Source organism: Pongo abelii, chromosome 16 (genome assembly GCF_028885655.2).
Source record: "Pongo abelii isolate AG06213 chromosome 16, NHGRI_mPonAbe1-v2.0_pri, whole genome shotgun sequence".
Lineage (NCBI taxonomy): Eukaryota > Metazoa > Chordata > Mammalia > Primates > Hominidae > Pongo > Pongo abelii.
Window position 1 is genome coordinate 35125018 of NC_072001.2, and position 18554 is coordinate 35143571.

Here is an 18554-nt window from a genome sequence, read left to right on the forward strand (position 1 = left end):
TGCAAACGAGTCACATGCACAGGGACCACATTGCAAGCTGCGTTCTTTAAGGATAGTTTGTCAACTATAGTATAATCTCACACATCTGAAAAATGGGAACATCTACTCTATAAAGTCTTATTTTTGCAATAATTTTAATTTTAAATCAAGCCAGTGTTAGCATTATTAGTGAAAACAAAAGAAAGTTGTATTATTTATTATTAAACCTAATTTGAGAGTGAAACAAATTGTATTAATTTTTTTAACCAATAAAAGATGCACCTTGTAAACCAAGAGATGATTATGAAAGTGATTCTGAGGAAATGAAGACCAAAGGAGTTTGTCCTGGTTTTACTCAGAAGTAATATTTCTAATGAACAGATGATCCCTGACATACAATGGTTTGACTTACAATTTTTTGACTTTATGATGGTGTGAAAGTGATATGCATTCAGCAGAAACCATACTTCTGTATTCAATAAACTACACAAGATATTCAGCACTTTAAAATGGGTTTGTGGGAGATAATTTTTGCCCAACGGAAGGTGAATGTAAATTTTCTGAGAATGTTTAAGGTAAGCTAGGCTAAGCTATGATGTTAGCTTAGGTGTATTAAATGCATTTTAATTTAATTTAATTTAATTTAATTTAATTTTTTGAGACAGTGTTTTGCTCTTGTCACCCAGGCTGGAGTGCAATGGTGTGATCTCAGCTCACTGCAACCTCTGCCTCTTGGGTTCAAGCGATTTTCTTGCCTCAGCCTCCCCAGTAGCTGGGATTACAGGTGCGTACCAACATGCCTGGCTAATTTTTGTGTTTTTAGTAGAGACAGGATTTCACCATGTTGGCCAGGCTGGTATCAAACTCCTGACCTGAGGTAATCCACCTGCCTCAGCCTCCCAAAGAGTTGGGATTACAGGCTGAGCCACTGCACCCGGCCTTAAGTGCATTTTTGGCTTAGATTTTCAACTGATGATGAGCTATAACTCCTTTGTGAGTTGAGGATCATCTGTCTTGAATTTGGTTTTACAGGCATAACTAAAGGTGGAAGGATAGAATCACAGTGTGTTACTGGCACAGGTGCATCGGCTAGTGAAGAAAGAAGACATTCAAAATGTAAGTTGCATTCATGTGGGAAGCACAAAGAATTAAATTCAAAACAATGAAACATTAGAGAAAAGCGTGGAGTTAAAAGACAACAGAATCAGATGTTTACTATTTCTCATTTTAACACTAGTGCTTTACTGGCTTCTAATAAAGTTGTACTCCAGGAGGCTAAGACTGAAAAGTGACACTAGTGAAAAATAGCATTGAAATACTTCCTTAGAAAAGTTGGGTGAATGTGGGGCAAAGATGCCAGTAAATTTTAATTTTCCATCGACACACAAATTCAAAGTTTTCCAGAGCTGGTAAGTGAAATGGAAGATCCACTCACAGGACACATGCAGCATGCGAGGGGAATGCTTTTCAGCACTTCTTGATGGATGCACAAATAATGCCAATGTGGTAAATGTCTTTGGTAAATGTGCAATGGAATGTAGTTGTTGTGTGAAGGAAGAATTTTGTTTTCAGCTTCATTTTTGATAAACACAAGCAGCTCTGGACTGTGTGAAACCATGGAGCATTGCATAGTTAACAGAGGTGGTTTGGAGTCTTTTAGCTTTGCATAAGAGGACGTTCTGATGCAGAGTCTACAGTGACAGGGAACCATTCTGGACAAGTTACAGAATTAAGGAGCTTGTGCCATGATGGAAATAAATCAATGACTTCTTTCCTTCAGAAGGTTTTTCTCTGCCCCTCTGTGATGGTTAATTTTTTTTTTTTTTTTTTTTTTTTTTTTTTTTTTTTTTTTTTTTAGATGGAGTCTTGCTCTGTGGCCCAGGCTGGAGTGCAGTGGTGCCATCTCAGCTCACTGCAAGCTCTGCCTCCCGGGTTCATGCCATTCTCCTGCCTCAGCCTCCCAAGTAGCTGGGACTACAGGCACCTGTGGCTAATTTTTTGTATTTTTAATAGAGCTGGGGTTTCACCATGTTAGCCAGGATGGTCTCGATCTCCTGACCTCATGATCCATCTGCCTCGGCCTCCCAAAGTGCTGGGATTACAGGCATGAGCCACCGTGCCCCAGCTTTTTTTTTTTCTTTTCTTTTCTTTTTCTTTTTCTTTTTTTTTTTTTGTTAGTCCTTCCCTCCAGTGTCATGGAGATAATCAGAAAATGTTTTAGAGCAAAAAAATTTATTTCTCCTTCTTGTTGTTAGCAAAGAAATTTATTTTTCCTTCTTGTTATTATTTATTGGCCTTGGAGACATACACCAAATAGCTCATTCTACTTCTGAAATTTTGTTTTGATTTCCCTGGCCCCTCCCCACAAAGTATTTCAGATTAGCAGGGAGTCAAGCATCGACTATCTGTGAATAAAATATTTCAGGCTGCTTTTGCATAATATACATGCTCTTGCCTTTACGAGTCACACCTACATCTTCTGGTGTTGTAAAACACCAGGTAAGGAAGAAAACAATGTTTCTGAGTTCTGCTTTATCAGCCCAGTAGAGAACTCCTTCCTTCCCTGAAATGAAGGCCACATCTAAGGGGTTGAAACAGGGCCAGTTACATTCTATGTTCCCAACATAATTGTCCATGCACAGATCCAATCAAGTTAAATGAGAAATAGGATATTTATTCTAAAAACAAGTTATTGCTACAATAAAAACAATACTATAGTAATATTCTAATAATAAGATATTAGAATAAAAACTGGTTATTAAAGTACTAAACAGTTGAAAATCTAAATGTCTCACAAGGTCAACCGTATAGCAAGTATATAAGATTTAGTATTAGTCACACGTTAAAAATTATATCCATAAAAGTAATGACATAGGAAAACAGTTTATTGACACAGATATAACAAATATAACTAAACTATGCTAAAATGCATTTTAAAATAATATATGCCAAAATATTATTGATGACTTTGGATGATGGTATTAATACTAAGGTTTCAAATTTAATTTGCTTCTTACATTTTAGTACTTTTATAAATTTTTAAATAATAAAATTAGTGTCTTACAAATATCAAGTAATATCTAGAAATCAGAAATAGGCATATTGCCAAAGGAGGACCGAGTTAGGAGATTTGGGGCTCCATTAAGTTTTGTTTATCATCAAAAAACAAACAAAAACCAGGCAAAAGTGGCAAAAAATATCTCACTCCCTTCCTGGAAAAGTAAATGAAACTATAAAGAATTTCCAAATTTAAAAACTATATGTCTCAAGTCTGTTCATAACTAGTGAAGTCACAGTTTCTAAAAACAATGATAAAGTTTTAATCGATATTTAATTCATATTTTTTGTTTAAAAAGCTATCAGTATTGAAAGATAAATTTCATGGGAAAAGCATTGAATCGTTAAGTTTTGCAGTCACAAAGGTAAATATAATTTGCTTAATGCTGTCCTCAGTTTACAATGAGTCTTTAGTATTTTCTAAGCTATGAGTTCACCAAAATATAGGATTGTTTTGCTACATATAATTTGCTCAGTGATAAAACACAAAGGAGTTACCTATATTAAGATGTGAATAATAAATTTATGCAAAATTTATGAAAGTGTACATTGTAAAGACAATAAAACTTTCCCTTAAATTGGGAAAGGAGCTCAAAAGCTAGCCGGGTAATTCATTATTTTAATGACTTCCTGCTTTAATGCAAAACCTCTCTGTTCATTCGGTGTTGGCAGTTTGAGCCTGTGTTAAGGATTTAGGCTCACACTGAAGCTTCTATAAATTTCTGGATATCTGTCATGCTGGCATGTAGGTCATTCTCCTTTAGGAATGATGAGGAGGCTGGCAAGCGGTTGCTCCAAGGGAAGGGGTAATTTTTCAAACCTGAGCTGTCCAAGCTCAGCATGAATTGGAGTGGGCTGCTGGCTCAGGCTAGCAGAGGCAGCCATGAAACATGCAAATCTGCAATTCGTTCTGCCAGGTCGGTCCCAGCAGGTGTCACTAAAAGGCAGCCCTGTGTGCTTCTGTCACTGTGGGGCAGCCTTGACAAGGAAGGTGGAAAGGAAAAAGAGACCCAGTGCTGAACTCCAAGCAGAGATGGGGATTTTCTCTCTGCATATTTTCCCTCCCCTCCCAGCCTGCATTTCCAATAACATATTGATTTATATTTGTATTATGAAACAAAAATGGTTGTAAGCAGATGTTCTTTCCTTTTACACACGTTAGCTCCTATTTACATTCCTAACTGAACAACGTCTAAAGAGGTACTTAAACTGATGTAAAACACAGATAATCTTATGACCAAATGCTTAGCACAAGAAAAAACTTCAATTTGCAAGAGAAGTCCCTCCAAATACAGAAAGGGCCAGTATTGTACGAGGTACCTTAACTAAAATGTGGCAATGTAAGGAGCAGAGCAGGAAGAACCTTTAAGTCCAAAACTTACAACAAGTCAATTCCATAGTCAGTTTCCCTGGCCCTTCCACAGCAACCTGGGCATCTGTTTTCTCAACAATGGAGGTAACAATAGTAGGTATTTCAGAGGAGGAAATGGCTTAGAGCAGTGCTAGAATATGGTCGTGGCTATATAAAGTTTAGCTATTTGTATATTGTAAGAAACCTACAATGTATTCTTTTATCGGTAGTCAGTAATGGATTTCTTGTGGGAAAGTAGCAGCCTCCTATGGGGGGAACACCTGCAGTTCCCACTAAGTGAACACTGGTGTCTGCTAACCTTTGCCTCTATTTATCTCAATAATACACTGTCAAGCTGTCCCTTGAGTTAGCAATTTTATTTACATTCTTTTTCTTTTTTTTTTTTTCCTTTCCCTTTTCCTTCCACAGAGTCCCTCTCTGTCACCCAGTCTGGAGGGCAGCAGCGCCATCATAGCTCACTGCCACCTAGACGCCTGGGTTGAAGCAATCCTCCCATATCAGCCTTCAGAGTAGCTGGGACTACCTGCACGGCCCACCACCCCCGGCTAATCTTTGTGGGCTTTGTTTTGTTTTTCCCTTCTGGGTTTCCGCCAGGCGCAGTGGCTCACCCCTGCAATCCCAGCACTTTGGAAGGCAGAGGCGGGCGGATCACCCGAGGTGGGAGACCAGCCTGACCAACCTGAAGAAACACCATCTCTACTGAAAAAAAAAAAAAAATTAGCTGGACATGGTGGCTCATGCCTGTAATCCCAGCTACTAGGGAGGCCTAGGCAGGAGAATCACCTAAACCCAGGAGGCGGAGGTTGCGGTGAGCGAGATCACACCATTGCACTCCAGCCTGGACAACAAGAGTGAAACTCCATCTCAAAACACAGACCAGTTTCACCATGTTGCCCAGGCGATCTGGAACTCCTAGGCTGGAGCGATCTGCCACTCTCAGCCGTCCAAAGTCCTGGGATCACAAGGGGCAGGCACTACACCAGGCCAATCTATTCCTTTGTGATTAATAAATTGGACCGGGTGTGGTGGCTCACGCCTGCAATCCCAGCACCCCAGGAGGCGAGGCGGGCGGATCACCTGAGGTCCGGAGTTTGAGACCAGCCTGACTAACAGAGAGAAACTCAGTCTCTACCAAAGAAAAAAAAAAAAAAAGCCGGGCATGGTGGCTCACGCCTGCAATCCCAGCACCCAGGGAGGTCGAGGCAGGTGGATCACCCAAGATCAGGAGCTCGAGATCAGCCCGACCAACACGGAGAAACCCCGTCTGTACCAAAAAAAATAAAACCAAAATTAGCTGGCATGGTGGCTCATGCCTGCAATCCCAGCCACTCAGGAGGCTGAGGCAGGAGAACCACCTAAACCTGGGAGGCAAAGGCCACGGTGAGCTGAGACCGAGCGACTGCCCTCCAGCCTGGAAAACAAGAGCGAAACTCCACTCAAAAAAAAAAAAAAAGAAAAAAAAGACCATGTTTCACCACGTTGCCCAGGCCGGTCTGGAAGTCCTAGGCTCAATCGATCTGCCGCGCTCGGCCATCCAAATTACTGGGATCACAAGCGTGAGCTACCACGCCAGGTTGATCTATTCCTTTCTGATTAGTAAATTGGACCAGGCGTGGTGGCTCATGCCTGCAACCCCAGCACCCCGGTAGGCGAGGCGGGTGGATCACCTGAGGTCCGGAGTTTGAGACCAGCCTGACCAACAGTGAGAAACCCTGTCTCTACCAAAAAAAAAAAAAGCCGGGCATGGTGGCTCACGCATGCAATCCCAGCACCCAGGGAGGTGGAGGCAGGTGGATCACCCGAGGTCAGGAGCTCGAGATCAGCCCGACCAACACGGAGAAACCCCATCTGTACCAAAAAAAAAAACCAAAATTAGCTGGCATGGTGGCTCATGCCTGCAATCCCAGCCACTCAGGAGGCTGAGGCAGGAGAACCACCTAAACCTGGGAGGTGGAGGCCGCAGTGAGTCGAGACCGCGCCACTGCACTGCAGCCTGGAAAACAAGAGTGAAACTCCACTCAAAAAAAAAAAAAGACCGTGTTCACCATGTTGCCCAGGCCGGTCTGGAACTCCTAGGTTCAAGTGATCTGCTGCGCTCGGCCGTCCAAAGTCCTAGGATCACAAGGGTGAGCCACCACGCCAGGCTGATCTATGCCTTTCTGATTAATAAATTGGGCCAGGCATGGTGGCTCATGCCTGCAATCCCAGCACCCCCGGGAGGCTGAGGTGGGTGGATAACCTGAGGTTGGGAGTTTGAGACCAGCCTGACCAATATGGAGAAACCTGTCTCCACCAAAAAAAAAAAAAAAAATCAGCCAGGCATGGTGGCTCACTCCTGCAATCCCAGCCACTTGGGAGGCTGAGGTGGGAAGATCACTTAAAACTGGGAGGTGGAGGTTGTAGTGAGCCGTCATTTACTCCAGCCTGGGCAACAAGAGCGAAACTCCATCTGAAAAACAAACAAACAATAACAAATAAACAGGTTTCACCATGTTGCCCAGGTGGGTCTGGAACTCCCAGGCTCAAGCGATCTGCCTCGCTCCTGGGATTACACTGTGAGGGTTAATTTTATGTGCCAACTTGACTGGGCCACAGGGTGCTCAGATTAAACATTGTTTCTGGGTGTGTTTGTGAGTGTTTCCAGATGACATTAGCTTTTGAGTCAGTGAATTCAGTAACATAGATGGCCCCATGGAGATGGACATCGTCCAACCTGGTGAGGGCTTGAGTAGAACAAAGGGAGGAAGGGGAAATTTGCCCCCTTTCTTTCTGCCTCTTTGCTTGTGCTGGGACATCTCATCTTCTGCCCTGGGACTGGGATGTACACCATCAGCTCTCCTGGTTCTCAGGCCTTCTGACTTGGACAGAATTAAATCACCAATTTTCCTGAGTGTTTCAGCTTCCATAATAAATCTCTTTTTAAGAAAATGTGGGACATATACAACATGGAATACTATGAAGCTATAAAAAGGAACAAAATCATGTCCTTTTCAGCAACATGGATGCAGTTGGAGGCCATAATCCTCAGGAAACTAACACAGAGACAGAAAACCAAATACTGCATGTTCTCACTTATAAGTGGGAGCTAATAATTAAGTCCTAATTCCTAGAACCTGTAAATGTTACCTCATTTGGAAAAAGCATATTTTCAGGTATGATTAAGTTAAGGATCTTGAGGAGAGATTATCCTGGATTGTCTCTGTGGGCATTAAATCCTGGCACATATATCCTTATAAGAGGGAGATAAAGGAGATTTAACTTCAGACAGAAGAGAAGGAGGCCCTGTGACCAAGGAGGCAGAGCCAGGAGTGGTGCAGCTGCAAGCCAATGAATGCCAGCAGCCACCAGAAGCTGGGAAAGTCAGAGAATGGATTTTCCCCTCAGCCTCTGAGAGCACTGGCTCTGCTGATACCTAGACTTCAGCCCAGTGATACTGACTTTGGACTTCTGATATCCAAAACTGTGAGAAGATAAATTTCTGTTGTTTTGATTCACCAACTTTTTGGTAATTTGCTCTAATAGCCACAGGAAACTAATGTACATGCCTACTGGGGTCCAGTTGTGTCCGGTGACTCCTGCTTTCCTGGGACAGGCAGGCTGCTCCATGCCTCCTGGCCATCCTACTGGGTGCTGGACACTGCAAGCTGCTCCATGTGTGCTGGCCATCCTCCTGGGTGCTGGATGCTGCAGGCTGCTCCTCCATGCCTGTTGGCCATTCCCTTTGGTGCTGGACAGCACTCACATTGTGAAATCCACTGGCCCTGTGAAAAACACCTGCAAATGTTACCAGGAGAGTGGTTAGTTCTCTTTTTGGCAACTCTTGTTATTGCTTATGGCTTAACATCTGTGCCTCCAAGATCCCTTCTCTCTGCCTTCATCGATGCCAGGAAAGCAATCACCTTTTGCCTTTCTTTGCCTCTCAGCAAGTGGCATGTCCCCATGTCACTTTAAGCATCAAGCACACGGAGCCCAATAAGATGCTGAAAAGTGTCTGCCTACAAGGTTACAAGGTGGTGGAGACATTCTGAGCTGGTAATTCCAGGGCTCAGTAAAACAGCTACAGGAAATCTGAAGTTCAAAATGCTGAAGTGAAAAATGAGTGATCACAACGAAGGGAAACACAAGCCCCTTCTTTTAAAAACATTATGATAATAACACACAACATAAAATTTACCATATTAACCATGTGTATGTATACGGTGCAGTAGTGTTAAGTATATACATGTTGTTGAGTAACAAGTTTCTAGAACTTGCTTCTCTTGGAGAACTGAAACTATAGCCACTATACAACAACTCCCCATTTCTCTATCCCCTGGCTTCTGGAAACAACCGTTCTATTTTCTGTTTCTATGAGTTTGACTAATATCGAACCTAAGGTAAGAGAAATCATACACTATTTGTCTTTGTGTGACTGGCTGATTTCTATTAGTATGATGTTTTCAAGGTTCATCTATATTGTAGCATGTGACAGGGCTTCTTTCTTTTTTAAGGCTGATAATTTTATAATATTCTGTTGCATGGATAGACCACATTTATTTATTTATTTATTTATTTATTTATTTATTTATTTATTGAGACAATCTCACTGTGTTGCCCAGGCTGGAGTGCGGTGGCATGATCATGTCTCACTGCAGTCTGAATCTCACATTCTCAAGTGCTCCTGCCACCTCAGCCTCCTGAGTAGCTGGGACCACAGGCACATGACACAATGTCTGGATAGTCATCTTTCTGTGTAACTGGTGGAGAAATGGGAGGAACAGTAAAGAAACTGTCTTAGAATAAATCTGGTGACAGCAGAAGAGAATATGAGTCACATTGTCCTCACAGAGCCTTGAAGAGTGTGACAGTGTTTGAGGGCCACACTGTCGTCTTAGAGTGAAGTGAGGAGAACCTACATTGGTCTGGTAGTCATGGGGATGGAAGGAGGAAAGAAATGTGAAAGCTCATTAGCGGCAGAATCAAAATGGCTTGGTCTTTGTAGTCAACTATTAAGTGAGAAGGAGGAATTACTGGCTGACTTAGAAGAAGTAAAAAATGTGAAATATCGATAAAACACAAAGCTCGTGATTTTAGTCAGGATAAAGACTAAGCATTGTGTAAGTCTAGATAGATTATTAAGCAGTTTTGTTCCCATATTTTATATCCCATATGTTCTAGCTATGACCCTATTTCTTTGTTTCTTGACATAGACAAACATTTTTTAAACTAAGAGCTTTATTGTGATACGGTTTTTATATAATAAGCCTCACCCTTCAAGTGTACAGTTCAGTGGTTTTTAGTATATTCAGAGTTCTGCAGACATTATCACTCCCTAATTTCAGAACATTTTCATCTCCCCAAAAAGAAACCCTGTACCCACTAGCAGTCACTCCCTGTACCCGTCTTCCCCACTGTTGATCCTGGCAACCTCTAATCTAATTTCTATCTCTGTAGGTTTGCCTATCCTGGGCATTTCATATAAATAGAATCATACCAAATGTGGCATTCTGTGACTGGTTTTTCTTTACAGAGATTATAAATCAAATGCCTGAAGATGCTAAGCTTAGGAGAGTGTTTGATGTACAACTTGGACAACTGAACTTTTTTAAAGTTGAAAATATGGCTGTGTCTGTATATGTGGCATATTATCCTTAGATGACCCTAACTTCAATTATTAAGAATTTTTTCCCCTAGTAATCTTCAACTGTCTCAATATTCAGCAGGAACCCCTTGGAGACAAAGATCAGTATGAATTTGGAACACATGTTGACAAAATGAATGTAATTTAATTTAGTACAGTAGTAAAGTCAACCACTTTTAGGTGTTGATGCTGCTGAAAGTGTACATTAAGGAAAAGTTTACCTACCTTACTTTTGGTGGAGGTGCTAGAACTACTTCTGTCTTGTGTTTAGATTTCAACAAACCTTTGCATGGGCATTATGTGGTTGCACAAATGTACTTTGTTTTGACCCGAAAATGCAAAAACTTCCTTTCTTCCCACTTTCTGAGACTCTGCAACCTTAAAGGAAGAGTGGGGTACTTTAAAGGAAAGGTGGTGGTGGTTGGGTCATGGGTAACAATGTCTACTGTGTACTTCCTTTCCCAAAACAAGTCCCTGTCTACCGTCAGCATTTCCAAAATTTGAAGATCAGGTGTGGTGTTAACTCATTAACTAATGACTAGATTTTGAGCGGTTGTGGAAGCAAAATCTCACCGAGTGCCTGGATGTTCTAATTCTGTTAAGTCAGTGAGTGCATATTCCATACAACACTCTCTTAGCCCGGTGGCAGATTTAAGGAGTGGGTGATAGATTTCTATGTTTCAGAAATCAAATACACAAAGAATAAACATTTTTAATCCCAGGATTCTTTGCCCAAGTTTAATTTTTTGGAGAGTTTTTCTTTTAGATTTTCTTTCCCTTCCATTAAACTTCTACTTTGAAAGGTCCCAGGGTTTGGGCAAAGCAAGTGAGAAAGACACTTGCTTAGATTCTCCAGGATAAGGGATTGAAGAGGACTTCTTTCCCTCATTTTATTATTGAATAATGTCACAATAACAGTTATTAAGGTGAATAGTCTACAGTAGAAGTTTTTAGATGCCTTCTCTGCAAAATAATTTGGTTTAGTCAACCCGAGGATGCCTTTGGTTAGCTGGAATGGAAGATGTGCAGGCTAGAGTGGTCTTGGTAAGTCTTCCAGGGGGAAATACAGCATTTGGAAGGGTAGGAAGCAGAAGGAATCTCAGGCAAGGGAAAGGTGTGGGCAGAGCCCCGGAGGACAGAACAGGTTGTGGTGGACTTGGTGTCCACATAGACCTAATTAGTGGTCTTAGCTTTTGTGTTTTCAAAATTACCACAGTTTGTGTTCTACAACTGTCATTCCCTTGATTTTATTTTAGACATACTATCTGTGTATTTTGAAATTTAAAATAACAGTAAAGGAGAAATGAAATTATTTTGTTTGAGAAAGAGTTAAAAAGTTAAAACATATGGATCTAAATAATTTTCTAATGGGAGATTTGGTACACCCCCAGAAGTTGTTTTTTGTTCAGAGAATAGTCTTTCAGATCTAGAAAGGACTTGAGGAGTCCCAGAGAGGTGCTGCCTGGTCTGAACCATTTGATGCTCACGACAGAATGGATAAAAACAATTTGAACCAGGAAACCATGCAGATGTTCATATTTTGGATAGGGTAAGGTCAATGCCATTGTCAGAGGAAAAACTCTTGGCCATCACAGGATGGGAGAGAAAGTTTGAGTTGTAAAGAATACTCAAATGCCATTTAAGGAAAGGGGTTCTTCTGCCCCTATTCTTTGGAATATTTAGAGCTAAGTTCTTAGTTTTTGACATCATAAAAATGTCAAAGTATTCTGTTCTAAGAGCCATTTCAAACAACTGACTAGAATTTCAGAGCAATTACATGAGAGTAATACCATGAAAATTTTTAAATTACCCATAGTCCTATATCCCTAACAAGTATGTTCATGTTTGCATGTTCTCTTCTCATCTTTACTGTGTGTCTACTTTCTTAGTAATGGCACATAGAAATTGTTTAAGCAGGAATAATTCTCGAGATAATTTTGTATGTTTCCTTTTTTCTTTTTAAGGTATGTATTGGGTGGAGGAGCATTATGTATTGAACTTCTCACAGAACAGTTGATTATTTTCTTATAATACTCAATTTTCAACCTCCATAGAGTGTTTTGATTATGTAAGTTAGATAGAAAGTAGAAGGTTCTCTTGGAGAAATTTTAGTGTTTTTTTTTTCATAGCTCCTACTTTCAAGAATGAAAAAGGTAAACCAGTAAAATGATGCTGTTCTTGGTACTGAATCTATGCTGGGATAGGCATTAAGAGTGACCTTTATTTAAGGTTCTAATTTGCTCACGTTGGGCACTTAGAACATCAGTTTGTTGCTTTTTGTGCGATTCTGGAAATGGTCCAATTTTACTTTTTCCCCTTGACTCCAGACTTTTTAACACTGATGGGCTGCTGTTGAGGCATATGCCATTTTGTTAGGCCTTCTCAAGTGGGAATCAGGAATGCTGCTGTGTTCCAGAGATGTTTTGTTCTTCCTGTAGGGCTGAAGCAGTGCCTACTCGACAGAACCAGTCATCATGCAAAGAAAAGCCACCTGACTCAAAGGCAAAGCCAGAGTGCAGCTTGGAGGAAAGAAGGTATTTTATTAAGAATTTTACATAAACCATAAGATATATTTTATATTACTTTGTCAGCCTTCTTCGTGTCTTGACTTAATTCTTTTTGAGAGAATTCATTTCATTTTCATTTGGTTTGTTTTCTTCTTGTTACAAAGATGATCTATAGAAAATATAGAAGTATAAGAAAATTAAAGATACTAACTCATAACTGCTTAATGATTTAGTATCTGCTTGTTTAGTCTTTGTTGTATTTCCAGTAGGCAAACATGTCTACCATTGTAAATTTATTATTGGTATGTATACCCTAGTAAGTTAAAAGTTATATGTACTTTGAAGTTTTGCAAAATTGAGTTCATATTATAGAATTAATTCCTGATGAACTTTTATGTGCTAGGCACTGGTCTTTTTATTTAATTATTTATTTTTACTTTTTTTTTCCTCTGTGCCTATGCTTACCAAGTCTTTTTATTTTTTACTTTTTATTAACTCTTTTAATCCTCTGAATAAATTAAAAAGAGGGTATTATTAATATCTGCATCTTGTAGATGAGGTAACTGAAGGTAGGTAACTTGTCCAAGGTCACAGGTGGCAGAGCAAGGATTAAAACCAGACAGTCTGGCTGCCCAAGGCCCAACCAAGAGGAGCTGAGAGCAAGCCACTTGGCAGAAGGATGTTGGTCAGGCTGGTTTCCTGTTCAGTTACCATGAAACGTAGGCTTAACCTTAATTCTAGGACATTACCGAGAAAGCCTTCCAAAGCCATAGGTTTTTTACCATGACCATGACTTTTTTTTTTTTTTTTTGAGACAGAGTCTCACTGTGTAACCCAGGCTGGAGTGCAGTGGTGCGATCTCAGTTCACTGCAGCCTACCTCTCTTGACAGTCCACTGGTTAAAGCAATTCTCCTGCCTCAGCCTCCCAAGTAGCTGAAATTACAGGTGCCCACCACCACACCTGGCTAACTTTTGTGTTTTTAGTAGAGACGGGGTTTCACCGTGTTGGCCAGACTAGTCTTGAACTCCTGACCTCAAATGACCCACCTCTGCCTCCCAAAGTGCTGGGATTCCAGGCATGAGCCACCGCACCAGGACCCAAGGCCCTTAAGTTTTAATGTCTCATTCTTCAGTCAGATTTTCCTTGTTCCCGTGTGTTCAGCCAATTGTTTTTATGTTTGTGTTGAAGGAGAAACTAACAATGAAAATGGACTTGTTGACAGAAGAAAAGTAGGAATGCAGCCTCTGGTGCTGTTTGAGTGATCCCTCTGCCCCAGGCCTGGCTGTGTGCTGCTGTGTTCTGGTAAGGTGCATTGTAACCTTTCTGCGGCAGGTAAGAGTCCTGTACAGGTGCTCTGCCCACTTTACCTTTCAGGCTTCTGTATCAGCTGTTTTTCCCTTGTAGAATGTGCCTCTGACCTGTGCCCCTGACTTCCACCCCTTAACCCTACCCAAAACATCTTTACATGTCTGACCATCAAGCCTCTTCTGGGTCATATTCAGTTCATGCTGATATTTTCCCTTCCTCCCTTCTTTAGTCCTTACTGTTTTTGCTTTGGTCATGTTATGCTATATTCCGTAAGCCTTTAAAAATTTTGTTGTATCGTGGCAGGGGAGAATATTTTATAATTATGCTTTGTGCATTTTATCTTCCACTCAATGAATGCTTGGTAAATATTTGTTTTATTGAGTATATGACCCTGTTCTAGCTATACTGTGTTTGAACAAAAATGTTAACTGCCTTGTAAGTTAACTGCTAAGAATTTGTCAAAAGTGCAGAGATAACATCCAGAACTTGTCATGAACATTACAAAAAGCTACCTAAGTGCTTGATGGAAGTCTGCAAATTGACTTCATGTGAAAGAGTGTAAGAAGTGAAAATATGAAGCATGACTGGAGCACCGGAGTGATAAAGCAAGGGTCCCTTTCTCCAGATCCTTTGTAACAGTGTCATGTGACCTCTTCTAGATCATTCTGAAAGACAATGCCAGCTCGGAACCTAGGAAAGCATCCAGTTGGTTTCCGCAGGTTAGGTGGTTCAAACCCTCATTAGCACCTTTGTTTTCTCTGCCTCAGTTTGCTTACAATGATGTTCTCAGTAGCTGTAATTGCTGTCTGTCTTTGAATACTTAAGCATTTTTTTTTTAGGTCACAGGGTATATGTGCATTTTTATTTTACCAAGTGTTAGAATTTTTACTCTGCCTTTGTGGGCTCTGGGTTAGCTACTTGGTTGTTTCATTGTAAAGTGATTAGCAGGAAGAACTGTGTGTGTGTGTGTGTGTGTGTGTGTGTGTGGTGTGTGTACTTTAAGTTTCTTAATTGGTTTGGTACATGTAAACCATTTAGAACAGTGCCTGCTGCATACCACATCCCCATAAGTATTCACGTCTCTCATATTCTATCCTCACACTTGATTGATAGTTTGCTTGATTATGTATTTCTAGGTTGAGGATAATTTTACCTTAGAATTTCAAAGTCTGTGCTTTTGTCTTCTAACCAGTCGTGGTGGTGAAACCTCATGCCATCCTGAGTTTCACTTGTTTATGCATGACTTTCTCCCTGGAAGCTTTTAGGAATTTGTCCTTTCCTTGGTGAGCTGAAATAGCACAACAATGTACTTAGTGTGGGTCTTTTTTCATTCATTGTGCTGGGTACACCAAATGAACAGGCCTATGGATAGGCTCTTTCAAAGTTGGAGTCTTGAATCTTGTCATATTTTTGGTGTTAACTTTCTCTTTTCCATTTTATTTGTTCATTTTGAAGTGTCTATTAATTGGATTTTGGACCTCATGTCTTGAGTCTTGTATTTCAAGTTATTTCTAATTTTTTTTTAAATTTAAAGTTCTGGAATATTTTCTTATCTTTTGACTTTCAGGAAATTTTATTTGGACTGTAATAACTTTAAGTTTTGTTTTGGTTATTTATTGTTGCTTAACCAATTTTCTCAAAACTTAATGGCATAAAACTACACATCTGTCTATCTGTCACTACTGTATGGATTAACTGGGGCTAGCTGGACAGTTTTTCTTCTGGTCTCATTTGGCAGCTCTCACTGTGCAGTTAGACAGTGTCAGGGACTGTCTTGGTGTTTCTTGATGTGGCCTTTCTCTCTGCATAACATCTCATCGTCTCGGGTCTCTTCATGTGGCTTTTCTTTCTCCAAGAGGGTAGTCAATTCTTATGTTTGGCTTCCAGAAGCACAGAAATGAAGCTGCCAGAGGTTCTTAAGGCTTAGACCTGGAACAGCTCCAGTGTCATTTCTACGACATGCTATAGGTTAAAGTGAGTGTTGGGGCCAACCCAGATTGACTATGGATGGGCCTGTCTAAGGACATGATGACAGGAGGTATGGCTCATTGGCGACCAACTCCCAAGATGAAGCATGAGTTCTAAGAACTTTTTCTTCTCTGATTATTTCTTATTCATATTCTGTTTTGTTTTATACATGTAATATATTCACAAGTGTCCTTATGAAGTGATTTTGATACTCTGTCTTCTCCCTGGCATCTCTTTGTTCTTTAATAATTTTTTTCTTAGTTTATTCTGGTCTTATTTTTCTTTTTAAAGCCTTTCCTTAAATATCTATTCTATGTTGCTTATCATTTGTAGTCTTTTTTTTTTTTTTTTTTTGAGACCCAGTTTTGTTCTTGTTGCCTAGGCTGGAGTACAATGATGTGATCTCGGCTCACCACAACCTCTGCCTCCCAGGTTCAAGCAGTTCTCCTGCCTCAGCCTCCCAAGTAGCTGAGATTACAGGCATGTGCTACCATGCCCAGCTAATTTGTGTATTTTTAGTAGAGATGGGATTTCTCCATGTTGGTCAGTCTGGTCTGGAACTCCCAACCTCAGGTGATCCACCCACCTCAGCCTCCCAAAGTGCTGGGATTACAGACATGAGCCACCGTGCCTGACCTGTAGTCTTTTTTTCATTTTTTATTTGTTCATTCATATTTGAGAGAGGTACTAAAAGACTGGGAGGTGGGGTGTGGTGACTCACACCTATAATCTCAGTGCTTTGGGAGACCGAAGTGGGAGGATCTCTTGAGCCCAGGAGCTCAATACTAGTTTGGGCAACATAGTGGGACCCCATCTTTACCAAAAAAAAAAATAGCTAAGTGTGGTGACACCCATCTGCAGTCTCAGCTACTTGGGAGGCTGAGGCAGGAGGATTGCTTGAGCCCAGGAGATTGAGGCTGCAGTGAGCTGTGATCATGCCACTGCATTCCTGCATTCCAGCCTGGGTGAAAGAGCAAGACCCTGTCTCAAAAAAATAAATAAATAAAAATAAAAGTAAAAATAAATAAAAATTGATTGGGAGTTCTTTGTGGCAAAGACTTGTCAACTGATAGCTTTTAGGAGGAATGTATGCTGATTCCTAATTGTTATCCTCCATCCCTCTATCTTATCTCCTGGTGCAATCATAAATGATGGCTGGAACTACTCCATTCCTCTGGATGTAAAATCTACATTCTCTTGCCTGAGGTAGATATGTTTGCTTGGGGTCTGTTTAAGGAGATGGGGCCAGCAGTGTGTTTCAGGGCCTGGAAAACGTGTTCTCTGTCTGGGCTTTTGGTTAATCTCTGTTTTCAGTCTTGCCTATCAGTCCCACTCTCGGGGGTACCTCGTGTCTGAGTCTAGATCATTTCCAGGTTGCTGTGGGACAAATTAGCCTCGTTGTTCTCAGTATCCTCCTGACCTCCACCTTTGTTTGCTTTGCTCCATGAATTAACCATTTTCCATTTACTGTCATTGTCTAATGAAGATGAATTCTCTTCTGTTGGTAACCCCATTCCTTTTTTGTAATTGTGTGCTCATACAATGTTTATTCTTCACTGTATTTCTATTGGAGCCTCAGGACAAAGAGTAAATGGTGAAAATATGTGTTCAGTGTTAAGTTTTCCTTCTGTAAGACATCTGCAACTTGTGTTTTTCACTGAATAGATCATGGACCTAATGCATATAGAGCTACTTTGTTTGTCATGATTGTGCCTTCAATTATATGTAGAAATATAATTTGTGAATTGCCTGATGAAGTTTTCCTAATTTTGAATTATCTTTGCATTCCTATAGTAAACACTGTTAGAATGGCTATGGTAATATTTTATTTTTGCATTTTTACTTCTGTATTAAATAAGATTATAGTTTTGTTTGCTTCCTTTAAGGCTGTTATTTCATTTCAGTATCAAGGGTATGCAGGGCTGAGTTGGGAAGCTTTACATCTTTTTTCTAAGATCTAGGATGTAGATCTGGTTTACACAGTAATTTTCAATGGCAGGAGTATTTTGCCTCCTATGGGACGTTTGGAAATATCTGGAGACATTTTTGTGGTCACAACTGGTCATGGTCGGGAGGTCTTATTGGCATTCTGTGGGTAGAGGGAATGTTACTAAATGTCCGACAACACACCAGGAGAACCCTCCACAAAGAATTATCTGGCCCAATATATCAATATTGCTGAGGCTGACAAATTCTGGTTTAAATAAGTATCCAATATGGAGGATGAGTCTTTGTCTTTTTCCTTCTTCTGCGTATTGGTCCCCAGATTTTCCACTACTTCAGTGAGTTTTCATAACTGCAGATTCTTAAAAAAAAAAAAATGAACACTTTGGCCGGGTGCGATGGCTCATGCCTGTAATCCCAGCACTTTGGGAGGCCGAGGCTGGTGGATCACGAGGGCAGGAAATCGAGACCATCCTGGCTAACATGGTGATGCCCCATCTCTACTAAGCCAAAATACAAAAAATTAGCCAGGCGTGGTGGCGGGCACCTGTAGCCCCAGCTACTCGGGAGGTTGAGGCAGGAGAGTGGCGTGAACCCGGGAGGTGGAGCTTGTCGTGCCACTGCACTCCAGCGTGGGTGACAGAGCGAGACTCTGTCTGAGAAAAAAAAAAAAATGAACATGTCATCCATACTTCTAAGGTGTTGTAAAGATGTGCAAAGTTTTCACTTTTTGCATCATATTCACATGTGGCTATATGCCTTTTTCTCTTCAAAGTTTTCTTTATCTTGATTACTTA